This window comes from Tenrec ecaudatus, chromosome 5, assembly GCF_050624435.1.
Source record: "Tenrec ecaudatus isolate mTenEca1 chromosome 5, mTenEca1.hap1, whole genome shotgun sequence".
NCBI classification, from domain to species: domain Eukaryota; kingdom Metazoa; phylum Chordata; class Mammalia; order Afrosoricida; family Tenrecidae; genus Tenrec; species Tenrec ecaudatus.
This window is the reverse complement of record NC_134534.1, coordinates 36,166,857-36,191,830: the sequence shown is the minus strand read 5'-3', so window position 1 is coordinate 36,191,830 and position 24,974 is coordinate 36,166,857. Positions and strand designations below refer to the sequence as shown.

Genomic DNA, 24,974 nt, shown 5'->3' with positions numbered 1-24,974 from the left:
ACCAGGTACCTACTGCTGTCCAAGCTTGAGGAAGAAAAAAAAAAAGAGAGACTGTAACTGTTTGCAGGAATAGAAAGTCTGCCTCCCAAGAGGACGCTGGTGGTTTCAAACTATCAACCATGCAGATCACAGCCCAGCGCTTAATCACTGTACCACCAGGGCTCCTCCTCACAAGAAATTGAGAAAGAACCATTTCAATTCTAGTCCTTAAGCAAATGAGATGGAGTCTTCCATGCTCTCTCTTCCTGATGATTCTTCTCTGATTGTTACACACTCTCCCCCAAACCGGAACTTCTTAAAAGGCAGAACACAATATTGATGTTGCCGGCGGGAGCTGCTGGGGTCAGGATGGAGGAGTGCGTCCTAGGGTGTGCCAGTGGAGAACTTCGAACGACTGGGGCGGAGCCCTGAGGAGAGGTACCCAGGGGTGGTATCTTGCGGGCAAGCACAGGTTTTGGGAATTCTCCAGTGAACGTCAGCCACAGATTGAAGGACTTTGACAGTGATTACAACCAGGACACCACCGTTGGGAGGCAGCCTTGCCGTGTGGGGAGGCCTGTTTTTCATGACTGGCTGCTGTAGAGTTCAAGTCAGAGACAAAGAAGACCTGGGAAGTCCATCACAAGTGGTGCCAGGAGCCATCTGGCACCAAGACATGGACCGATGGCCATGGTGGGCTCAGCTGCCACGGGTAACATGCTCCTAGCTTTCACAGAAGAAGCTGGCGTCTTGCTGACCTGAGTCGCTTCCTGTAAGTTTCTCGATGGTCCTCATTTGGCTAAAGATCCCTCACAGTGGCCTTCAACCCAATTACCAGCCTCACTGTAGCCCCCACAGACAGTAGCCATAAGCCTGGTCTCCCCGGATGTAACAGAATGAGCGATCGTTCAAGAGGGATTTTGGAAGACCAAGTCACAGACTGTTTCCAAAACAAAAGGGGGGACACTTATGACCAAATAATCTATGGAAGACATTGAGCACCTTTTCTTTTTCTGTTTCTTAGGGGTTTTTTGTTTTGTTTTTTTCCTATTTAAAGGAACGTGTGGTAAGGCGAGGGGGAGTATCCAAAGCGAAAATACATTTATTTATTCACACTTGGATTGCATTTGCGATCAAAATAAATGCCTAATTGCTTAAAAGAAAAATACCTAAGTAATCAGCCGCCGAAGGAACACAAGACAGATGCCAATGACACGGGACCATTGTTTCCACAGGGACTCCTCTGCCTGGCTTCCTGTGTTCTGTTGCTCAAACTAGGAAACATTCCCGAGACCGGCTCTTACATTGAAAAACATAAAATAAAATAATGTTACAAAATATACTCATTTCCACCAGGTCAATAAGTCACACTAACACGATGTGGCCATCCCATGGCTGGGTCTGCTGAGAAATCAACTGTATTTGGATAGATAGATAGATAGATGATAGATAGATAATATATAAGATGAATAGATAGATAAAAAATAAGTTTAAAAAAAAGAACTCAACCGTAGTGCCACATTAATCTTGCTGTGAAGCCTCACTTGATTGCTACTGGCTCAGCAAAACCCTCTCTTGGTGTCACCCTGACGAAACAAGACGGACGGGCACACACAGGCCCACTGGTACTTCTCACTGATTCAACACTGAGGCATGTTCTGATGATGGGAAGGTGTAATGCCATCGCTCTCCCTCTATCAATGATCTCTCTTTCTCTTTCTCTCTCTCTCTCTCTCTCTCTCTCTCTCTCTCTCTCTCTCTCTCTCTCTCTCTCTCTCTCTCCCCTTCCCCATCAGCACTCCTTCCCTCCCTTGTCTTCCCTGCTCCTTCCCTCACTCATCTCTCAGTTAGCCAGCCAGCCAACGTAGTATGCACATACCTGATGCAGGCCTGCACACTGTTATTTTAAATACAGCCCTCTTTTTTTTTCAGCAAAAGCAAAAAAGTATACTACTATTGAACAAGCATAAAACTAAGCAGTAGAAAATATAAAGAGCTCAGATGCCAGCCCCACCCCGAGGCACTGGAGAAACTGGGTGGATTGTGGCCAGTACCTTCATCACACGGAGCCCCACGTGACACACAGGGTCCGAAGGAAAACACCGAGGTAACCCTCCCTGTCATCGGTGGACGCAGTATTACAACAGTGGGCTCAAACACGGCAAGTCAGGAGGATGGCACTGGGTATGCAAAATGCTTTCTTCTGATATGGCTAAAGGCGCTGGGGGTCGGAGCCGACTCCACTGGAGCCTGGCAACAATGCCAGTGGAACCCATCAGCGGCCGGCCCAACACGGTGGGCAAAGATTTCGTCTCTTGGTGTTAATTCACGGAAGTCAGCAGTGACCAGAGTTTCCATTAGAATGATCCTTACCAAGTGCTTTACCTGGTAAGACCCCCAGGGTGCGGGGAAGAGAGCGGAGTGTTGGACTTCAGTTGCCTTCCTGAACCTGGCCCCTCCCCACGCCCCCACCCTCCTCTGAGAAGACAGTCACCAAGGCTGCCACCACCCAATTAGCTGTGTCATCTTCTACTTCTAGGACAACAAACGGAATAGAAAGGCATCCATCGTTCTCCTAAGACACCCTCTCTTGGTGCTTCGTTTTCATCCCCCCAAACACCTTAGACCAGCAATTATTTGAGGAATAAAGTTCCTTTTGGAAATATGATTGACACATGTACTCTTTGTCCCTGTTAAAATTAATACAGATTACCAAAGCCTCTTCAGATTGCACCTTCTCCTCAAGTCCCTCTGTAACTAAAGTAGCTGTGGGGGACTCACCTCCTCCCCCCACTCACAACCATCAAACACGCTTTCTCCATAACTGCTCCACAGGGAGACATGCCGTCTTTCATGCTGTACATGAATGCTTCCTGAGCCTGGTTAGAATCGGTTTCTTCACGTTAGAAACATCCGTGGCGAAATCATCAGCTTTACAGAAAGTGAGAGCCAGGCATTTTTCAGATCGATGGTTTCATAGACGCCTGCCCACTTCAGAAGACTCCGCGGCAATAAGAAAACAAGGTCTCCCTCCCAGCAGGGCACATTTGTAACAAGGCTGCAAATTCACATTAGGCTGCCTCTCAATCCATGGCCCAGGCCATTCTCCCGTTCTCCTGACTCTGATTCAAGCCGGACACCAGCCCGCGGAGCACGGCTGTAACGGCGCTCCCGCGCGAGGAACAAGCTCTACCCCACGTGAGGCGTATGTCCCACTGTGTGGGGCAAACAGAAGCCTGGGTTCTCCGCCTAACTGCACGGTAAGAGAGGCTCAAACCTTGGCAAGAATTTAAACGCCCTTTCAATGATTTTAAAGTGGCGTGGTCAGCAAGTGAAGGTGATGGTGATGGTGTGCCCAAGGAGGGGCTGGTTCATTTTCTCCAAAGGAGAGTGAATTTATAATAACACTAAAGGACAAGTGTGAGTGGTCTGGAGTCGGAAATGTGTAACTCAAGGACTGCCTGTGAAAGCAAACTCGGAGCTCAAGCAAGAGCCCCGGCTGAGATAGGAAAAGAAAGGCACGTTTCTTTCTCACTTTGTATGTATTAAGAGAGATTTTTTTCTTGTGGTGGATAAGGGACAAAAACGACTACAAAAGACAATATGCGCCCAGCAGAAAAACAACCTCAGTGTCTTCCCCCCACACGAATTCATAAAGCCGACTCAACCTTAGAATGGTAACCGGCCCTTGCAACTTTGACTCTGAACTTGTAGGATCAGATATAGAGACACAAGCCCAGAAAGACCGTTGTGCGCATCAGAATGATCCGTCTGGGTTGGTGCTAGGTACCACTGAGTTGGTTTCAATGATAGCAACCCCGTGCCCACAGAAGGGAACGCTGTCAAGTCCTGGGCCGTTCTCATGGCGGTTGCTAGGTTGGAACCCGTTGTTGAAACCACAGTGTCCATCCATCTTCTCCACAGCCTTCCTCTCTGCCACGGACCCTTCCCCATGCCTGATAGCCTTTTCCAGGGACTGACTTCTCCTGATAACATGTCCAGAGCCTTTCCCTCCTCGCCTCTCTACGAGGAGCATTCCAGCTATCCTCCTCCCAACACGGATTTGTTTGTGCTTCTGGTAGCTCACAGTATTTTCAATATTCCTCCCCGGCACCATCATCCAAATGCATCGATTCCTCTGCAGCCTTTCTTCGTCACCACCCAGCTTTCACATGCATCTGAGCCATTGAAAATGCCATGGCTCAGGGCAGCACATACATGAAAATGGGAATGATACAGAGATGAGCATGGCCTCTGTGCAAGGACGACCCGCAAATTCATGAAGCATTTCATGTTTTTAAACAACTATGAGGTACCACCTGACACCCTCAAAGATAGCCCAATTCAAAAAATCAGAAAGCAACAAGTGCTGGAGGGGCTGTGGTGAGATAGGAACTCTCAGCCACTGCTAGTGGACCTGTAGGTATGGTACAGTCATTATGGAAATCGATTGGGCGATCTCTAAAACAGATGGAAATCCAGCTACCATACGACCCAGCAATCCCCCAGAAGGGACAAGAAACAAACTACAGCCAGACGTCTGTGCTCCAATGTGCATCCAGGTATAGTTCACAATTGCAAGGAGTTGGAAACAACCCAAATTTCCATCAACAGACGAATGGATTAAAAACGGTGGTATATACAGATAATGGAGCATTACGCATCACTAACAAGCAGTGATGAACGCACGAAGCACATCGCCGCATGGGAAGAACTGGAGGAAATTATGATAAGCGAAGTAAGCCAAGCGCAAAAGGGCAGGTACAACATATATTCCTGGGATGAGGTCCAGGTAATATGGCAGGGGCCAGACTAAGCCCAGGGATACAAATAGTAGCCAACTAAAAAGGAGTGGGGAAAGACATGGTGTGCTAATCTGGGTGGACTAGAGAAACAAATTCATGGGCACACATCTGTGTATAAGAAAGAGGTTTATATACAAGAGCAATGGAACTTTGAGAAAACATCCCAGCCCAATCCAGATCAGGTCCATAAGCCCAATATTAGCCTATATGTCCGATACCAATCTATAAAGTCCTCTTCAGACTCATGAAACACGTGCAATGATGCCGAATGTAGAGGATCACAGGCCAGTGGGTAGAAAGGGTCTTTGGATCCAGTGTCATTGTAAACATCTCAGCACTGGCAGGGGACTCTGCATCAGGGTGGGTCCATGTGTCTTGTCAGCTGCTATGTCACCCAGGGTGTGAGCAGAGAGTCTCCCACCTCCAAGGAGAAAATACCAGATTTCCCTGAATTCTCAGGAGAAGGCCATGCCCACACAGAGGCCTCATTGGCTATGATCCGATTGACAGCATAGACTCCACCCCTTCACTCATGATTCTCTCAAATGGACAATTATATAACTACCACACATAGGTAGCGGGCAAACGGGGCACTGACCTACCCAAGGGGAGGGAAAGAGGGACCAGACTTCAACCAGGAGCTCCAAGGCAAGAACGCAACACACTGACATGAAGCAGGGAACCAATAGAGAGGTCTGAGGGGCCAGCCCCAGTACCAACTAAGTGGACAGCCCCCCACCCCCTAGAAGAATTCATTTCAGAGGACAGCACTGAAGCTACAGCTCAAGGAGAGGGACGTGTCTGATCAGAGCACACAGGAGCATATGAGGGGGGACGAAAAAAGAGTGAAGCACATCCTGGCCCACCAAGCCCTGAGGACAATATTCCTGCTCAGAACAGCCAATGCACTGAGAGGACCACAGGGCCGGTCAAATCACAAGACACGACGTTCCTCACTGACCCATAGCACCACGGAGAACAACAATGGAGACACATGGCGTGAATTGTGCCCACACTGAGGCGAGACACTGGGGGCGTGCACCAGAGGAGCAAGGGGAGCAGAGCAAGGAAGTCCCCAGGGAACATAAAAAATTGACTGTGGGGCCAGGGTGTGACACCCCATCAGATTATACTGGAAAACACTCCTAAAAAGCCAACAAGATGTATAAATTACCAAGGGCACGTGAGGAAGGGGGGAGCGGGGAGGGAGGGAAAAAAAAAAAAGAGGACCTAATGCAAAGGGCTTAAGTGGAGAGCAAATGTTTTGAGAATGATTGGGGCAGGGAATGTATGGATGTGCTTTATACAATTGATTTATGTATATGTATGGATTGTGATAAGAGTTGTATGAGTCCCTAAGAAAATGTAAAAAAAGAAAAGAGGAGGAAAAAAAAGAAAATGATTAGGGCAAAGAATGTACAGATATGCTTTATACAATTGATGTATGTATATGTATGGACTGTGATAAGAGTTGTATGAGCCCCTAATAAATTGTTTAAAAAAATTTTTAAAAAGCCAACAAACAGACCTTGAACTATTTATAGGCTTTTTTTGTCTTTGCCTTTCTGTTGTTGTTGTAGCTATTGTTTTATTTTCTACTGTCACTTTGTTGTGCTCAGTCTTGTGTTTGTGCATATTGTTGTCACTGCATGTCTATCTGGATGGGATAGGCAGGATAAACAAGCCGGAAGAGAGAACATCGGGATGACAGTTCTGGGGGGACATGGGAGAGGGGGAAATGGGTGTTAATAAGCCCAGGGACAAGGGAACAACAAGTGAACAAAAATTAATTACAAGGAGGGTGTAGGAGGTCTGGTAGGGCTTGATCAAGAGCAATGTAATAAAGAGGAATTACTGAAACCCAAATGAAGTCTGAACATGAAAGTGGGACAGAGGAAAGTAGAAGGAACAGAGGAAAGAACTAGGAGGCTAAGGGCATTTACAGAGATCGAAATACAGGCATGTACATATGCAAATATATTTATATATGATGATGGGGAAATAGATCTATGTACATATATTTATAGGTTTAGTATTAAGGAAGCAGATAGACATTGGGCCTCTACTCAAGTACTCCCTGAACAAAGGAACACTTTGTTCTAATAATCCAGTATTCTGAGATGCTCACCTTCCTCACACAATCGCTGAAGACAAAGTGGGTGCATAAACAAATGAAGAAAGTTGATGGTGCCCAGCTATCAAAAGATATAGCATCTTGGGTCTTAAAGGCTTAAACATAAAAAAGTGGCCATCTAGCTGAGAAGCAACAAAGCCCACATGGAAGAAGCACACCCAGCCTGTGTGACCATGAGATGTCAATGGAATCAGGTATCAGGCATCAAAGGCCCAGGGCAAAAAATCATAGTGTGAATGAGGAGGAGGGGAGCGCAGAGTGGGGGCCCAAAGCCAATCTGTAAGCAATTGGACATCCCTTACAGAAGGGATATGAAAAGACCTGGAGAAGACGGGCCAGTCAAGGTGCAGATGGGCCAGTCAGGGTGCAGTATAGCACAGATGAAACATACAGCTTTCCTCTGGTTCTTTAATGCTTCCTCTCCCCCACTATCATGACCCTAATTCTACCTTACAAATCTGGCAAGTACAAGGGTACAGATAATAGCTGGAAATACAGGGAGTATAGGACAGGTAAACTCCTTGGGACCAATATTGAGAGTAGCCATACCCAGAGGGGAAGGGGAAGGTGGGGGGAGAAAGGGGGAACCAATCACAATGACCTACCTATAACCCCCTCCCAGGGGGATGGACAACAGACAAGGGTGTAAAGGGAGACATCAGACAGTGCAAGACATGAAAAAATAAGAATAATTTATAAATTATTCAAGGGGTCATGAGGGAGGGAGGGGAGGAGGAAAAAATGAGGAGCTGATACCAAGGGCTCAAGTAGACAGAAAATGCTTTGAAATTGATGATGGCAACATATGTACAAATGTGCTTGAGACAATGGATGTATGTATGTATAGACTGTGATAAGAGTTGTATGAGCCCCCAATAAAATTATTTTTTTAAACCAACAAGGCATGAGTCAGGCACCCCTTAGTCCACAGACAGCCTTGCTCTTTAACACCTTAAAGAAGTCTTGGTGACGAAGTTGTCCATTATGTTGTTTGAGTTTGTGGCTGCTGCTTCCATGAGCATTGACTGTGGATCTAAGTAACAGCGTCTTTTCTCCATTTATCACAATGTTGTGTCCTGGTCAGCTGTGGGGACCTTTTCTCTTTACATTGAGTTTCAATCCATACTGGAGCACATAGTGCTTTGTTTACGACAGCAAATGCTTTGAGTCCTCAATTTCAGAGCAAGCTAGGGTGTGTCATCTGCGTACCCAAGAGTGTTCATAAATCTTCCTCCAATCTGAATGCCACAATCTTCTTCATATAGTCCAGCTTCTCTGATTATTTTCTCAGCATATTTATTGAATAAATATGGTGAAAGGATACAACTCTGACACACACCTTTCTTGATTTTAAACCATGTAGTATTCCCTTGTTCTGCTCCAACGGCTGCCTCTTGATCGCTGCGCAGGTTTCACAGGAGCACAATGAAGTGTTCTGGAATTCTCCCTCTTCTCAATGGCACCCATAGTTCCTTATGGTCCACACAGTCACGTGCCTTTGCACAATCAATAAAACACAAGCACACATCTTTGTTATTCTCTGCTTTCAGCCAAGATCCAGCTGACAGAAGCAATGATGTCCCTTGTTCCATGTCCTCTTCAGAATCTGGTTGGACTATCTAACTTCTCCAGGAGGCCTGGTAGCACAGCAGATTATTACGTGGGCTATTAACCACTAAGTCAGCAGTTCAAACCCACCAGTCATTCCAAAGGAGAAAGACAGGGCTTATTGCTCCTTATAAAAGTTACAGCACTATTTTGAAAAGGATAACAACATATGTACAAATGTGTTTGATACAATTGATATACAGTTTGGTATAAGAGCTGTAAGAGCCCCCAATAAAATGATATATATATTTTTAAATTTACTGTCCCAGAAACCCCCAAGAGTCATTCTACTCTGTCTTTCAGGGTTACTATGAGTCAGAATTAATCCAAGGTAGCGAGTAAATGAGCCATGTCAATGTGCTGCTGCAGCCATTTCTATATTCTGTTCAGCAAAATTTTACTTGCATGTGAAATTAATAACATTGTTCTATAATTTCCACATTCAGGTGGTTTAACTCTCTTTGAAATGGGTATAAATATGAGTCTCCTCCAGTCAGTTAGCCAGGTAGTTATTTTCCAAATATGTTGGCATAGATGAGTGGATGCTTCATCAGCTAGTTGAGATATTTCCATTGGTATTGGAGCCTTAATTTTCTTAAATTTCTCAGGTCTTGGAGCCTTAATTTTCTTAAATGCCTCCAATGCAACCTGGCTTTTCCTTTCAATCCCATTGTTTCTTCATCATATGCTACCCCTTGAAATGGGTGAACAGCCACAAATTCTTTTGGGTTCAGTGACTCTGCGTAGTCCTTCTATCTTCTTTTGATGATTCCTGCATCATTTACTATTTGTCTACAGAATCGATACTGCAGCTCGAGGCCTGGTTTCTTTTTCCTCAACTTTCAGGTGGAAACATATGGGGCCCGTTCTTCCTTACTGGCTTTCTAACTCCAGGTCTTTTCATATTTATTTTAATACTTTGTCTCCTTGAGCCGCCCTTTGAAATTTTCTGGTCAGTTCTTTTCTTCGTTTCTTCCATTTGCTTTAGATGCTGTACATTCGAGAGCAAGTGACAAAGTCTCCTCCAACATCCCCTGTGCTCTTTTCTCCCTTTCCTGTCTTTGTAATGGCCTTTACCCTTCCTTGTGTTTGATGTTCTTGATGCTCTCCTACAGCTCATCAATGCCGTCCTGAGTGCTCAGCACATCAAGTCTCTTCTTGAAATGCTCTCTGAAGTCGGGCGGAGTATAGATCATTAGCAGACCAGCATTGCAAAAAGGCTCAGGGTGATTTTTACTTATCTTTGGCAATAAGTGAACCACTCTTAAATACCTTTTAAGCCTTCTCACAACTAATCAAAGCCTCCGAGTTGCAGTCCAGAATATATAATGATGATGAAGTGCCTCTGTGGCTGGGGAAATGAACTTTCATGCACATGTACTTAGAGTACAACTGGGAGATCCAGCAGAGGATTAAAAGCTTCCTTTATTCTTTCTGCCTTTAATTTTTTATGAAGCTCACACATTTGTATTGTTGGGGGGGAAATGTCAAATAGCATCCTAAGGGTAAAATAAAAACAGCCCTCTTTATCCCACCCATTCTATCTCCCAGTTCTATCGCTCACTCGAAACTCCTTTCAGCCAATTCCTGATAGCAACCTCCGTAGAGACTGTGAAGTGATTCGCTGTTATTTCCTATTTCTTTGTTTCATTTGGATTGAATCTATTACTTTCTGGTGTCAACGATCAGCATTTATATTACCTTGTTGTTAATGGTGACTGCCATCTAATCAGCTCTAACTCAAGGCAACCCCATGCAGAATGGGATCAGCTCAGTGTAACACATAGGCGTTCAGAGGCTGCTTGCCTTTCGTCTTGGTGTGGCTGAGGGTCCAGTGAAGCTGATTCAGCATCCTAACAGTGTGTACGCCTCCAAGGACATACAGTCGGTGCCTGACCTTGAGGTGTATTAGTAGGCAGGAACCCAGTAACTCGAAGAACTACCATATATCCACTTCTATCTAAACTCAGAGTCACCATCAGCCTGGGACAAACTACCATCAGCTCTTGCCTGGACTCTTGTCTGCTCTACTGTATACCACTCAAACATTCTCTAGTCCAAACCAATCTCAATCACAGAAAGTTTTCAAAGAGTAGAGCTGGCCATTTGGTATGTTCTGAGTTCTACCTCCACCTTCAAACTCAGTGGCTTCCATGGCTCTTGGGAGGAAGCCTGAATTCCTTGATTGCCCGACTAACACGTGGACGCTGGCTGGTCCCTGCCTACTTTTCTCTATGTCTCACTTTATAAAGTACTTCCTCTTATTCCGGGTACTAAAATCACACTCAAAGAACCTTGGAGATCAAGTCCATTGCAATGCACAGCGACCTTATACATCATAATAAATGGGGAAAGTGCAAGTCGCTAAGGGTTTCATTTTGCTTGGATTTACCATCAAGGCCCATAGAAGCAGCAGCCAAGAAATCAAATGATGTACCGTATTGGCCAAATGTGCTGTACAAGAAATCTTTAAAGTGTGACAGGCCAGAGATATTACTTTGAGGACAAAGGGGTGCCTAACCCAAGTCATGGTATTTTCAGTTGCCTCATACACATGAAAAAGCTAGACTATGAGTGAGGAAAACAACACAAAACAGATTGATTTCTTTTCACTCTGGTGTTGGGAAAGAATATTGAAAATGCCCTGGACTGCCAGAACAAGTGAACAAGTCTGTCTTTGAATAAGCAGCACCGGAGCCGCGGGGGTGACAGAACTTGGGCTCTCTGACTGTGGATATTTCATCAGGGGAGACCAGTTTCTTTCTTGGTTAGCATCCAAGTGTTTAACCACAGCATGTCACCGGGGCCTCTTTCCAAGTTCCTCCCACCACTGCCTTCCTACTAGTCCGTCTTCCTGAAATGCCTGGAATTCCTAGAAGGCTGTTTATCCATGCACACCCTTATCTACTTATTTCCTACCCATTCATCAAATCCCAACTTACCCATAGAGACACTGACTCTAGACCAAGAGAGTCCCTCTGAAATCTCTCCTTTTAACCACGACTGAAAAAGTTTATGTATGGATGTGCTTCTTGAATTCAAGTCCCGTATATACTCGTGTCTACGCGGAGTTTTCCGGCACATTGTTGATGCCGTTTTTGTGGTAAGCTCTTCTTTCTAACACACTGCGCATGTCCCAGCTGTAGTCTCATCCCTGCTTCCGTGTTTCCGCCTGTGAGGTATTCATCTGCTGCCAGTCACCTTTGTGACTGTTTTCCTTGCCCTCCCGTGCCCTTTTACGTCCCTGAATTGCAGCAAAACCTTGAATTCCTTTATGACCTCACGCTAATAATCTCCCTCATGATGTGTCTCTGTCTTTATTCTGTTTAAGACTTTTTAAAAAATCATTTTATTGGGGGCTCATACAACTCTTATCACAATCCATACATACCTCTAAAGCTTAATAAATGTTCTCCTTTAATTATATTTTAAACTAGAGGTCTCCTCTGTGCCCTAAAACATAATTAATGAGAAGAACCAAGACACGCCCTTAAGTACTGTAAATATTTCTAAAGAAAAACAATTGGTAGATCCAGCGTATCAAGAAACCATTAGGGTAACTCGGTTGCAGCCACAACCCTATAGCAGTCATGAGGTGGGTAATTTGATGATCGGCAAAGTTTCTCATCACAGCTCTCCCACCAACCCCACGAGGATGACAGCCCTTGTCCAAAGGCTCACCAAAAGTATCAGTCAAGCCTCCAACGAGTTACTCCTGAAATATCAAACCTCAGTCATGCTCACCCTAACGGTCCCAATATGAGCCAGAGAGCTCTTACTATTAATCCTGAAAAGAACTCTGAAACTTAGTTTACATCAAATCAGCGCAATTTAATAAGCAAGTAGAAGACAACAGCAATGCTTTGTACATATCATCTACCATGGACCTGGCATCCACTCCGAAGGTGGAGATTCCGCTCATTTTAAACAAGGACATTGGGAACCAGAAAAGTTAAGTGACTTGACCATGGTCCCTCCAACCAGAATTTAAACCCACCTGCCTCACCATCCCAGTTATTTCTACTCTCCGCAAGGAGATTCGGTGGCACTGTGTTTACAAGCTGAGCTGCTAACTGCAAAGGCAGCAGGTCAAAACCACCAGCCGCTCCTCAGGAGAGAGAGGGGGCGGTCTACTCCGGTAAAGAGTTCCAGTCTCAGAAACCCACAGGGCTGATTCTACTCTCCCACGGGGCTGATTCGTGCTCTCCCACAGGGCTGAATCTACTCTCCCACAGGGCTGATTCTACTCTCCCACGGGGCTGAGTCTACTCTCCCACGGGGCTAAGTCTACTCTCCCACAGGGCTGATTCTACTCTCCCACGGGGCTGAGTCTACTCTCCCACGGGGCTGAGTCTACTCTCCCACAGGGCTGATTCTACTCTCCCACGGGGCTGAGTCTACTCTCCCACAGGGCTGATTCTACTCTCCCACGGGGCTGAGTCTACTCTCCCACGGGGCTGAGTCTACTCTCCCACAGGGCTGATTCTACTCTCCCACGGGGCTGAGTCTACTCTCCCACGGGGCTGAGTCTACTCACCCACAGGGTGGAGTCTACGCTCCCACAGGGCTGATTCTACTCTCCCACAGGGCTGAGTCTACTCTCCCACAGGGCTGATTCTACTTTCCCACAGGGCTGAGTCTACTCTCCCACAGGGCTGATTCGACTCTCCCACGGGGCTGATTCTACTCTCCCACAGGGCTGATTCTACTCTCCCACGGGGCTGAGTCTACCCTCCCACGGGGCTGAGTCTACTCTCCCACAGGGCTGATTCGACTCTCCCACAGGGCTGATTCTACTCTCCCACAGGGCTGAGTCTACTCTCCCACAGGGCTGATTCTACTCTCCCACGGGGCTGATTCGACTCTCCCACGGGGCTGAGTCTACTCTCCCACAGGGCTGAGTCTACTCTCCCACAGGGCTGATTCGACTCTCCCACGGGGCTGATTCTACTCTCCCACGGGGCTGATTCTACTCTCCCACAGGGCTGATTCTACTCTCCCACGGGGCTGAGTCTACTCTCCCACGGGGCTGAGTAAACTCTCCCACAGGGCTGATTCTACTCTCCCACAGGGCTGATTCTACTCTCCCACGGGGCTGATTCTACTCTCCCACGGGGCTGATTCTACTCTCCCACGGGGCTGAGTCTACTCTCCCACGGGGCTGATTCTACTCTCCCACAGGGCTGGTTCTACTCTCCCACAGGGCTGATTCGTGCTCTCCCACAGGGCTGATTCGATTCTCCCACAGGGCTGATTCTACTCTCCCACAGGACTGATTCGACTCTCCCACAGGGCTGATTCTACTCTCCCACAGGGCTGATTCTACTCTCCCACAGGGCTGATTCTACTCTCCCACAGGGCTGATTCTACTCTCCCACAGGGCTGATTTGACTCTCCACAGGGCTGATTCGACTCTCCCACGGGGCTGAGTAAACTCTCCCACAGGGCTGATTCTACTCTCCCACGGGGCTGATTCTACTCTCCCACGGGGCTGATTCTACTCTCCCACGGGGCTGAGTCTACTCTCCCACAAGGCTGATTAGTGCTCTCCCACGGGGCTGAGTCTACTCTCCCACGGGGCTGATTCTACTCTCCCACGGGGCTGATTCTACTCTCCCACAGGGCTGATTCGACTCTCCCACAGGGCTGATTCGACTCTCCCACAGGGCTGAGTCTACTCTCCCACGGGGCTGATTCTACTCTCCCACGGGGCTGATTCTACTCTCCCACGGGGCTGAGTCTACTCTCCCACAGGGCTGAGTCTACTCTCCCACGGGGCTGATTCTACTCTCCCACAGGGCTGATTCTACTCTCCCACAGGGCTGATTCTACTCTCCCACGGGGCTGATTCTACTCTCCCACGGGGCTGAGTCTACTCTCCCACGGGGCTGATTAGTGCTCTCCCACGGGGCTGATTCTACTCTCCCACGGGGCTGAGTCTACTCTCCCACGGGGCTGATTCTACTCTCCCACAGGGCTGATTCTACTCTCCCACAGGGCTGATTCTACTCTCCCACAGGGTGGAGTCTACTCTCCCACGGGGCTGAGTCTACTCTCCCACGGGGCTGATTAGTGCTCTCCCACGGGGCTGATTCTACTCTCCCACGGGGCTGAGTCTACTCTCCCACGGGGCTGAGTAAACTCTCCCACGGGGCTGATTCTACTCTCCAACAGGGCTGATTCGACTCTCCCACAGGGCTGATTCGACTCTCCCACAGGGCTGAGTCTACTCTCCCACGGGGCTGATTCTACTCTCCCACGGGGCTGATTCTACTCTCCCACGGGGCTGAGTCTACTCTCCCACAGGGCTGAGTCTACTCTCCCACGGGGCTGATTCTACTCTCCCACAGGGCTGATTCTACTCTCCCACAGGGCTGATTCTACTCTCCCACGGGGCTGATTCTACTCTCCCACGGGGCTGAGTCTACTCTCCCACGGGGCTGATTAGTGCTCTCCCACGGGGCTGATTCTACTCTCCCACGGGGCTGAGTCTACTCTCCCACGGGGCTGATTCTACTCTCCCACAGGGCTGATTCTACTCTCCCACAGGGCTAATTCTACTCTCCCACAGGGTGGAGTCTACTCTCCCACGGGGCTGAGTCTACTCTCCCACGGGGCTGATTAGTGCTCTCCCACGGGGCTGATTCTACTCTCCCACGGGGCTGAGTCTACTCTCCCACGGGGCTGAGTAAACTCTCCCACGGGGCTGATTCTACTCTCCAACAGGGCTGATTCGACTCTCCCACAGGGCTGATTCGACTCTCCCACAGGGCTGAGTCTACTCTCCCACTTAGCTGAGTCTACTCTCCCACGGGGCTGATTCTACTCTCCCACGGGGCTGAGTCTACTCTCCCACGGGGCTGAGTCTACTCTCCCACGGGGCTGAGTAAACTCTCCCACAGGGCTGATTCTACTCTCCCACAGGGCTGATTCTACTCTCCCACGGGGCAGATTCTACTCTCCCACGGGGCTGAGTCTACTCACCCACGGGGCTGATTAGTGCTCTCCCACGGGGCTGATTCTACTCTCCCACGGGGCTGAGGCTACTCTCCCACGGGGCTGATTCTATTCTCCCACAGGGCTGATTCTACTCTCCCACAGGGCTGATTCTACTCTCCCACAGGGCTGATTCTACTCTCCCACAGGGCTGAGTCTACTATCCCACGGGGCTGAGTCTACTCTCCCACGGGGCTGATTCGTGCTCTCCCACAGGGCTGATTCGACTCTCCCACAGGGCTGATTCGACTCTCACACGGGGCTGAGTCTACTCTCCCACGGGGCTGATTCTACTCTCCCACAGAGCTGATTCGACTCTCCCACAGGGCTGATTCGACTCTCCCACGGGGCTGAGTCTACTCTCCCACGGGGCTGATTCTACTCTCCCACGGGGCTGATTCTACTCTCCCACGGGGCTGATTCTACTCTCCCACGGGGCTGATTCTACTCTCCCACAGTGCTGATTCTACTCTCCCACGGGGCTGATTCTACTCTCCCACAGGGCTGATTCTACTCTCCCATGGGGCTGAGTCTACTCTCCCACGGGGCTGATTAATGCTCTCCCACGGGGCTGATTCTACTCTCCCACGGGACTGAGTCTACTCTCCCACGGGGCTGATTCGTGCTCTCCCACAGGGCTGATTCTACTCTCCCACAGGACTGATTCGTGCTCTCCCACAGGGCTGATTCTACTCTCCCACAGGGCTGATTCTACTCTCCCACAGGGCTGAGTCTACTCTCCCACGGGACTGAGTCTACTCTCCCACAGGGCTGATTCGTGCTCTCCCACGGGGCTGATTCGTGCTCTCCCACGGGGCTGATTCGTGCTCTCCCACAGGGCTGATTCGTGCTCTCCCACAGGGCTGATTCGACTCTCCCACAGGGCTGATTCGGCTCTCCCACAGGGCTGATTCGACTCTCCAACAGGGCTGATTCGACTCTCCCACAGGGCTGAGTCTACTCTCCCACAGGGCTGATTTGACTCTCCCACGGGGCTGATTCTACTCTCCCACGGGGCTGATTCTACTCTCCCACAGGGCTGATTCCTGCTCTCCCACGGGCCTGATTCCTGCTCTCCCACAGGGCTGATTCGTGCTCTCCCACCGGGCTGATTCGACTCTCCCACAGGGCTGATTCGACTCTCCCACAGGGCTGATTCGACTCTTCCACAGGGCTGATTCGACTCTCCCACAGGGCTGATTCGACTCTCCCACAGGGCTGATTCTACTCTCCCACAGGGCTGATTCTACTCGCCCACGGTGCTGAGTCTACTCTCCCACGGGGCTGATTCTACTCTCCCACGGGGCTGATTCGACTCTCCCACAGGGCTGATTCTACTCTCCCACGGGGCTGAGTCTACTCTCCCACGGGGCTGATTCTACTCTCCCACAGGGCTGATTCTACTCTCCCACAGGGCTGAGTCTACTCTCCCACAGGGTGGAGTCTACTCTTCCACGGGGCTGATTCTACTCTCCCACAGGGCTGAATCTACTCTCCCAAAGGGCTGATTCGTGCTCTCCCACGGGGCTGATTCGACTCTCCCACGGGGCTGAGTCTACTCTCCCACAGGGCTGAGTCTACTCTCCCACAGGGCTGAGTCTACTCTCCCACATGGCTGAGTCTACTCTCCCACGGGGCTGATTCTACTCTCCCACAGGGCTGAGTCTACTCTCCCACAGGGCTGAGTCTACTCTCCCACTTACCTGAGTCTACTCTCCCACGGGGCTGAGTCTACTCTCCCACGGGGCTGATTCTACTCTCCCACGGGGCTGATTCTACTCTCCCACGGGGCTGATTCTACTCTCCCACGGGGCTGATTCTACTCTCCCACGGGGCTGATTCTACTCTCCCACGGGGCTGATTCTACTCTCCCACAGTGCTGATTCTACTCTCCCACGGGGCTATTCTACTCTCCCACAGGGCTGAGTCTACTCTCCCATGGGGCTGACTCTACTCTCCCACGGGGCTGATTAGTGCTCTCCCACGGGGCTGATTCTACTCTCCCACGGGGCTGAGTCTACTCTCCCACGGGGCTGAGTCTACTCTCCCACAGGGCTGATTCGTGCTCTCCCACAGGGCTGATTCTACTCTCCCACAGGACTGATTCGTGCTCTCCCACAGGGCTGATTCTACTCTCCCACAGGGCTGATTCGTGCTCTCCCACAGGGCTGATTCTACTCTCCCACAGGGCTGATTCTACTCTCCCACAGGCCTGAGTCTACTCTCCCACGGGGCTGAGTCTACTCTCCCACAGGGCTGATTCGTGCTCTCCCACGGGGCTGATTCGTGCTCTCCCACGGGGCTGATTCGTGCTCTCCCACAGGGCTGATTCGTGCTCTCCCACAGGGCTGATTCGACTCTCCCACAGGGCTGATTCGACTCTCCCACAGGACTGATTCGACTCTCCCACAGGGCTGATTCGACTCTCCCACAGGGCTGATTCGACTCTCCCACAGGGCTGAGTCTACTCTCCCACGGTGCTGAGTCTACTCTCCCACGGGGCTGATTCTACTCTCCCACGGGGCTGATTCTACTCTCCCACAGGGCTGATTCCTGCTCTCCCACGGGCCTGATTCCTGGTCTCCCACAGGGCTGATTCGTGCTCTCCCACCGGGCTGATTCGACTCTTCCACAGGGCTGATTCGACTCTCCCACAGGGCTGATTCGACTCTCCCACAGGGCTGATTCGACTCTCCCACAGGGCTGATTCGACTCTCCCACAGGGCTGATTCGACTCTCCCACGGTGCTGAGTCTACTCTCCCACGGGGCTGATTCTACTCTCCCACGGGGCTGATTCGACTCTCCCACAGGGCTGATTCTACTCTCCCACGGGGCTGAGTCTACTCTCCCACGGGGCTGATTCTACTCTCCCACAGGGCTGATTCTACTCTCCCACAGGGCTGAGTCTACTCTCCCACGGGGCTGAGTCTACTCTCCCACGGGGCGGATTCTACTCTCCCACGGGGCGGATTCTACTCTCCCATAGGGCTGAGTCTACTCTCCCACGGGGCTGATTCTACTCTCCCACGGGGCTGATTCGACTCTCCCACAGGGCTGATTCTACTCTCCCACGGGGCTGAGTCTACTCTCCCACGGGGCTGATTCTACTCTCCCACAGGGCTGATTCTACTCTCCCACAGGGCTGAGTCTACTCTCCCACGGGGCTGAGTCTACTCTCCCACGGGGCTGATTCTACTCTCCCACAGGACTGATTCGTGCTCTCCCACAGGGCTGATTCTACTCTCCCACAGGGCTGATTCTACTCTCCCACAGGGCTGATTCATGCTCTCCCACAGGGCTGATTCTACTCTCCCACAGGGCTGATTCTACTCTCCCACAGGGCTGAGTCTACTCTCCCACGGGACTGAGTCTACTCTCCCACAGGGTTGATTCGTGCTCTCCCACGGGGCTGATTCGTGCTCTCCCACGGGGCTGATTCGTGCTCTCCCACAGGGCTGATTCGTGCTCTCCCACAGGGCTGATTCGACTCTCCCACAGGGATGATTCGGCTCTCCCACAGGGCTGATTCGACTCTCCAACAGGGCTGATTCGACTCTCCCACAGGGCTGAGTCTACTCTCCCACAGGGCTGATTTGACTCTCCCACGGGGCTGATTCTACTCTCCCACGGGGCTGATTCTACTCTCCCACAGGGCTGATTCCTGCTCTCCCACGGGCCTGATTCCTGCTCTCCCACAGGGCTGATTCGTGCTCTCCCACGGGGCTGATTCGACTCTCCCACAGGGCTGATTCTACTCTCCCACGGGGCTGAGTCTACTCTCCCACGGGGCTGATTCTACTCTCCCACAGGGCTGATTCTACTCTCCCACAGGGCTGAGTCTACTCTCCCACAGGGTGGAGTCTACTCTTCCACGGGGCTGATTCTACTCTCCCACAGGGCTGAATCTACTCTCCCACAGGGCTGATTCATGCTCTCCCACGGGGCTGATTCGACTCTCCCACGGGGCTGAGTCTACTCTCCCACGGGGCTGATTCTATTCTCCCACAGGGCTGATTCTACTCTCCCACAGGGCTGAGTCTACTCTCCCACGGGGCTGAGTCTACTCTCCCACGGGGCTGATTCTACTCTCCCACGGGGCGGATTCTACTCTCCCACAGGGCTGAGTCTACTCTCCCACATGGCTGAGTCTACTCTCCCACAGGGCTGAGTCTACTCTCCCACAGGGCTGAGTCTACTCTCCCACATGGCTGAGTCTACTCTCCCACGGGGCTGATTCTACTCTCCCACAGGGCTGAGTCTACTCTCCCACAGGGCTGAGTCTACTCTCCCACTTAGCTGAGTCTACTCTCCCACGGGGCTGAGTCTACTCTCCCACCTGGCTGATTCTACTCTCCCACGGGGCTGATTCTACTCTCCCACGGGGCTGATTCTACTCTCCCACGGGGCTGATTCTACTCTCCCACGGGGCTGATTCTACTCTCCCACAGTGCTGATTCTACTCTCCCACGGGGCTATTCTACTCTCCCACAGGGCTGAGTCTACTCTCCCATGGGGCTGAGTCTACTCTCCCACGGGGCTGATTAGTGCTCTCCCACGGGGCTGATTCTACTCTCCCACGGGGCTGAGTCTACTCTCCCACGGGGCTGAGTCTACTCTCCCACAGGGCTGATTCGTGCTCTCCCACAGGGCTGATTCTACTCTCCCACAGGACTGATTCGTGCTCTCCCACAGGGCTGATTCTACTCTCCCACAGGGCTGATTCTACTCTCCCACAGGGCTGATTCGTGCTCTCCCACAGGGCTGATTCTACTCTCCCACAGGGCTGATTCTACTCTCCCACAGGCCTGAGTCTACTCTCCCACGGGGCTGAGTCTACTCTCCCACAGGGCTGATTCGTGCTCTCCCACGGGGCTGATTCGTGCTCTCCCACGGGGCTGATTCGTGCTCTCCCACAGGGCTGATTCGTGCTCTCCCACAGGGCTGATTCGACTCTCCCACAGGGCTGATTCGACTCACCCACAGGACTGATTCGACTCTCCCACAGGGCTGATTCGACTCTCCCACAGGGCTGATTCGACTCTCCCACAGGGCTGAGTCTACTCTCCCACGGTGCTGAGTCTACTCTCCCACGGGGCTGATTCTACTCTCCCACGGGGCTGATTCTACTCTCCCACAGGGCTGATTCCTGCTCTCCCACGGGCCTGATTCCTGGTCTCCCACAGGGCTGATTCGTGCTCTCCCACCGGGCTGATTCGACTCTTCCACAGGGCTGATTCGACTCTCCCACAGGGCTGATTCGACTCTCCCACAGGGCTGATTCGACTCTCCCACAGGGCTGATTCGACTCTCCCACGGTGCTGAGTCTACTCTCCCACGGGGCTGATTCTACTCTCCCACGGGGCTGATTCGACTCTCCCACAGGGCTGATTCTACTCTCCCACGGGGCTGAGTCTACTCTCCCACGGGGCTGATTCTACTCTCCCACAGGGCTGATTCTACTCTCCCACAGGGCTGAGTCTACTCTCCCACGGGGCTGAGTCTACTCTCCCACGGGGCTGATTCTACTCTCCCACGGGGCGGATTCTACTCTCCCATAGGGCTGAGGCTACTCTCCCACAGGGCTGAGTCAACTCTCCCACAGGGCTGAGTCTACTCTCCCACAGGGCTTAGTCTACTCTCCCACATGGCTGAGTCTACTCTCCCACGGGGCTGATTCTACTCTCCCACAGGGCTGAGTCTACTCTCCCACAGGGCTGAGTCTACTCTCCCACTTAGCTGAGTCTACTCTCCCACGGGGCTGAGTCTACTCTCCCACGGGGCTGATTCTACTCTCCCACGGGGCTGATTCTACTCTCCCACGGGGCTGATTCTACTCTCCCACGGGGCTGATTCTACTCTCCCACGGGGCTGATTCTACTCTCCCACAGTGCTGATTCTACTCTCCCACGGGGCTATTCTACTCTCCCACAGGGCTGAGTCTACTCTCCCATGGGGCTGAGTCTACTCTCCCACGGGGCTGATTAGTGCTCTCCCACGGGGCTGATTCTACTCTCCCACGGGGCTGAGTCTACTCTCCCACGGGGCTGAGTCTACTCTCCCACAGGGCTGATTCGTGCTCTCCCACAGGGCTGATTCTACTCTCCCACAGGACTGATTCGTGCTCTCCCACAGGGCTGATTCTACTCTCCCACAGGGCTGATTCTACTCTCCCACAGGGCTGATTCGTGCTCTCCCACAGGGCTGATTCTACTCTCCCACAGGGCTGATTCTACTCTCCCACAGGCCTGAGTCTACTCTCCCACGGGGCTGAGTCTACTCTCCCACAGGGCTGATTCGTGCTCTCCCACGGGGCTGATTCGTGCTCTCCCACGGGGCTGATTCGTGCTCTCCCACAGGGCTGATTCGTGCTCTCCCACAGGGCTGATTCGACTCTCCCACAGGGCTGATTCGACTCTCCCACAGGACTGATTCGACTCTCCCACAGGGCTGATTCGACTCTCCCACAGGGCTGATTCGACTCTCCCACAGGGCTGAGTCTACTCTCCCACGGTGCTGAGTCTACTCTCCCACGGGGCTGATTCTACTCTCCCACGGGGCTGATTCTACTCTCCCACAGGGATGATTCCTGCTCTCCCACGGGCCTGATTCCTGGTCTCCCACAGGGCTGATTCGTGCTCTCCCACCGGGCTGATTCGACTCTTCCACAGGGCTGATTCGACTCTCCCACAGGGCTGATTCGACTCTCCCACAGGGCTGATTCGACTCTCCCACAGGGCTGATTCGACTCTCCCACGGTGCTGAGTCTACTCTCCCACGGGGCTGATTCTACTCTCCCACGGGGCTGATTCGACTCTCCCACAGGGCTGATTCTACTCTCCCACGGGGCTGAGTCTACTCTCCCACGGGGCTGATTCTACTCTCCCACAGGGCTGATTCTACTCTCCCACAGGGCTGAGTCTACTCTCCCACAGGGCTGAGTCTACTCTCCCACTGGGCTGATTCTACTCTCCCACAGGGCTGAATCTACTCTCCCACAGGGCTGATTCGTGCTCTCCCACGGGGCTGATTCGACTCTCCCACGGGGCTGAGTCTACTCTCCCACGGGGCTGATTCTATTCTCCCACAGGGCTGATTCTACTCTCCCACCGGGCTATTCTACTCTCCCACAGGGCTGAGTCTACTCTCCCATGGGGCTGAGTCTACTCTCCCACGGGGCTGATTAGTGCTCTCCCACGGGGCTGATTCTACTCTCCCACGGGGCTGAGTCTACTCTCCCACGGGGCTGAGTCTACTCTCCCACAGGGCTGATTCGTGCTCTCCCACAGGGCTGATTCTACTCTCCCACAGGACTGGTTCGTGCTCTCCCACAGGGCTGATTCTACTCTCCCACAGGGCTGATTCTACTCTCCCACAGGGCTGATTCGTGCTCTCCCACAGGGCTGATTCTACTCTCCCACAGGGCTGATTCTACTCTCCCACAGGCCTGAGTCTACTCTCCCACGGGGCTGAGTCTACTCTCCCACAGGGCTGATTCGTGCTCTCCCACGGGGCTGATTCGTGCTCTCCCACGGGGCTGATTCGTGCTCTCCCACAGGGCTGATTCGTGCTCTCCCACAGGGCTGATTCGACTCTCCCACAGGGCTGATTCAACTCTCCCACAGGACTGATTCGACTCTCCCACAGGGCTGATTCGACTCTCCCACAGGGCTGATTCGACTCTCCCACAGGGCTGAGTCTACTCTCCCACGGTGCTGAGTCTACTCTCCCACGGGGCTGATTCTACTCTCCCACGGGGCTGATTCTACTCTCCCACAGGGCTGATTCCTGCTCTCCCACGGGCCTGATTCCTGGTCTCCCACAGGGCTGATTCGTGCTCTCCCACCGGGCTGATTCGACTCTTCCACAGGGCTGATTCGACTCTCCCACAGGGCTGATTCGACTCTCCCACAGGGCTGATTCGACTCTCCCACGGTGCTGAGTCTACTCTCCCACGGGGCTGATTCTACTCTCCCACGGGGCTGATTCGACTCTCCCACAGGGCTGATTCTACTCTCCCACGGGGCTGAGTCTACTCTCCCACGGGGCTGATTCTACTCTCCCACAGGGCTGATTCTACTCTCCCACAGGGCTGAGTCTACTCTCCCACAGGGCTGAGTCTACTCTCCCACGGGGCTGATTCTACTCTCCCACAGGGCTGAATCTACTCTCCCACAGGGCTGATTCGTGCTCTCCCACGGGGCTGATTCGACTCTCCCACGGGGCTGAGTCTACTCTCCCACGGGGCTGATTCTATTCTCCCACAGGGCTGATTCTACTCTCCCACAGGGCTGAGTCTACTCTCCCACGGGGCTGAGTCTACTCTCCCACGGGGCTGATTCTACTCTCCCACGGGGCTGATTCTACTCTCCCATAGGGCTGAGTCTACTCTCCCACAGGGCTGAGTCTACTCTCCCACAGGGCTGAGTCTACTCTCCCACAGGGCTGAGTCTACTCTCCCACAGAGCTGAGTCTACTCTCCCACGGGGCTGAGTCTACTCTCCCACAGGGCTGATTCTACTCTCCCACGGGGCTGATTCGACTCTCCCACGGTGCTGATTCGTGCTCTCCTACGGGGCTGAGTCTACTCTCCCACAGGGCTGAGTCTACTCTCCCACAGGGCTGATTCTACTCTCCCACAGTGCTGATTCGTGCTCTCCCACGGGGCTGATTCGTGCTCTGTGTCAGTTACTTAGGTTTGGGTATTCATTCCACCTCCAAGACATCAATTGTTAGTCTCTTGAATGTGGGCCTGAGACCACACTATGCCCCATTAATAAGCAAAACTCTTCCTTATGGGATTTACCGGGAGGAATTAACCCTCTCGTTGGGCTGTTTGGGCCTTAATAGTAACAAATGTATGTTTAAATATGAAGTGCAGCCATGTCGTATGCTGTGAGGTGGGGCACTGGTCAGCAAGTGCTGGGAATGTGCCAAGAACACCATGCACTGAGGGGATCAAAGACACGGACATGGGCCGGTGGAGCGAAGGAGGCAGCCTGGTATTTCGGGTGCCTGGGCTAAGGACTCGAGCTGGACCAGGAAAATGAGCACAAACAACTGTTCTCAACGGCGATACAGGCATGCTCGCCACCAGATTTAAAGACTTGAAGAGCTACATTGTCCCCCCAGTTATCCACAGTGAAGCCACAGACAATAAACCAACTTACTCATGTATTTAAATCTTGAACAGCTATTAAGTTTGGATCAACTAAAACCCATCCAATAGGGAACAGTTTTGTATTTTATACAATGCCAAGGATATTGCTAGTGGGTTCATGAAAGAGTTTAATTAACTGAAGCAAATGCTTAGAGTCTTTGCAAGATAATTAATCAAAACATACACCATGAAATGGATGAAGTTACTAATAATACAAACTCAAGCCAAGAAGACGCTCTATTAAAATGAAGCCCAGTGGGGGGAATGGAACTGAAAAGTACCTCGAACTTGTTT

At 51.5% G+C, this 24,974-nt stretch overlaps 1 pseudogene; it reads left to right on the top strand.

Moving 5' to 3' along the window:
- Positions 1-4,177: 4,177 nt before the first annotated feature.
- LOC142449519 (U6 spliceosomal RNA) lies at positions 4,178-4,278 on the top strand (annotated as a pseudogene).
- Positions 4,279-24,974: the final 20,696 nt, after the last annotated feature.